The sequence below is a fragment of the Monopterus albus genome, unplaced genomic scaffold, assembly GCF_001952655.1.
Source record: "Monopterus albus unplaced genomic scaffold, M_albus_1.0 scaffold3.1, whole genome shotgun sequence".
Taxonomy (NCBI): Eukaryota; Metazoa; Chordata; class Actinopteri; order Synbranchiformes; family Synbranchidae; genus Monopterus; species Monopterus albus.
The window spans coordinates 545,740-548,097 of NW_018127883.1; positions in this window are offsets into that span (position 1 = coordinate 545,740).

Consider the following 2,358-nt stretch of genomic DNA (forward strand, 5'->3'; position numbering starts at 1 on the left):
GCACTCTTTTACGACATGCATGACATTTTAATTTAACAAATGCATACTCTAACTAAGGGTGAATGAGCTGATACAAAATGCAGCACTGACATGCATGCAACAAAATTTCTGGAAAAACTTGTTGCTTTGCTTTTTGTTGAGAGTTCTGACTTAACACTGTTGTGACCCACTTTTCAAAAAAAGACACTGTTTGCATGACGACAGTTAACTAGGTGTATGAAGCATGCTGAATTGATGAACTTCAGCACACGCAGTACTCAAGACTCCTTGCTTTCTTTTTGGTGCTTCTTTTACCTAAAGAGAAGAGCTGTTACCTGCTCGATGCGTCTGCTCCGTCTTCTTCTGTGTCCCGGGGGGGTTCTTTGCAACACGGTCCCTTCATCCTAACACCAGTTTCCTCCTAACAACAGATATATTGTCTTATTATGTTTTATTTTTCCTCCCCTCCATCTCAGTGGAGCTATTCCTCTGCCTTATTCTACATATGACCTGGGGCTGAACACATTGGCTATGGCTGATAATGTCTTTCCATGGAGCTGGACTTCTCTGGTGGTGGTTTTGCTGCCATTTGGCTTCGCTTCACTACAGCAGAATGGGAGTAGTGCTCTCATTGTGGCTGATAAGTATTAATTTTATATACTATTTTTACATTAAGCAATAGCCCACAGAAAAACTAAAAAACCTGAGAATGGGGTTCCAAAATGTACATGCGGTTGAGACAAGAAGACCACGTTCAGTGGATCCACTTAGTTATTCTCAAAGCTAGGAGCTGAGGGAAAAGATTCTGCGACAGTCTGATTTCTTTCCTTATTTAAAATGCATTAACCTATCTTATGAAGAGTTATTTCTGTTAGACATGGCTTTGATTAAAAAAAGAAAGCTGCAGTGATTTGTCAATGCTCTCTGAGGATGTACTTGAGCTAAATGTAACAGTTGGCATGTTAACATGCTCACACCATCATGTTAATATACTAAGGTTTAGCTAGTATATGTTCACCATCTTAGTTTAGTGTGCTAACATAGCACAACATATACTGCACACAACACAGCCTTCCTGTGAGGACCAGATACTGGTCTCCACTATGTAAATCAATTGGCTTCGCTTCACTACAGCAGAATGGGAGTAGTGCTCTCATTGTGGCTGATAAGTATTAATTTTATATACTATTTTTACATTAAGCAATAGCCCACAGAAAAACTAAAAAACCTGAGAATGAGGTTCCAAAATGTACATGCGGTTGAGACAAGAAGACCACGTTCAGTGGATCCACTTAGTTATTCTCAAAGCTAGGAGCTGAGGGAAAAGATTCTGCGACAGTCTGATTTCTTTCCTTATTTAAAATGCATTAACCTATCTTATGAAGAGTTATTTCTGTTAGACATGGCTTTGATTAAAAAAAGAAAGCTGCAGTGATTTGTCAATGCTCTCTGAGGATGTACTTGAGCTAAATGTAACAGTTGGCATGTTAACATGCTCACACCATCATGTTAATATACTAAGGTTTAGCTAGTATATGTTCACCATCTTAGTTTAGTGTGCTAACATAGCACAACATATACTGCACACAACACAGCCTTCCTGTGAGGACCAGATACTGGTCTCCACTATGTAAATCAATTAGGGTCATGACTTGGTTAGGGTGAGGCTGGGATTCGACATGTAGTGGTTGTGATAAGTCTCCAGGAAGTGAATGTAAGTCTATGTAGTCTCCTCTGAAGTGTGTGTGTTCATTTTGCTCTATAAATGGGTCACATGAGGAGGCAGCAGACTGGTACCAGTCCAACACTGGGACTGACTGGAACTACATGGGCTGAAATTTAATACACTAAAAACAACCAAATCCCACAGGAGTTCTCCTTCCAGTTATATTTTTATTCCCCAGGCAAATACCTTTTTTTCCCTTTCACATTTGTTCAAAGATACATTTGCTGTAAACTAGACTTGGCAGAGATCAAACAAGTATGGCGTCTTTGTGGGGGTGTGCACAGACACTATAGAGTTTTGTTCGCTACAGATGTCATCGGGGAAGCAAACCAGCTGTGCAGTGCTTTGGTTGGTTTCCGGTTCAGAAACACAGATAGACAGATATGAGTCAATTTCTGGCTGTACCAACATAAAAAAAACTGCAGTATACATTTCAGTGAGTGTTGTTTTTTTGCTGCCATATATGCAGATTTTTAAATATAATTTAAAAAATCTGTTTTGAATCCACTATATGTGACTGACTTCACCAAGTGAAATAATACAATATTTTACTGGAAAGAGCAATACCACCTCCTAGCGGCAGCATGGAGGATGGCAGTCATCTACAGACCACAGAAGGTTAACTTTCTTCTTCTTTTGGCTGTTCCCATTAG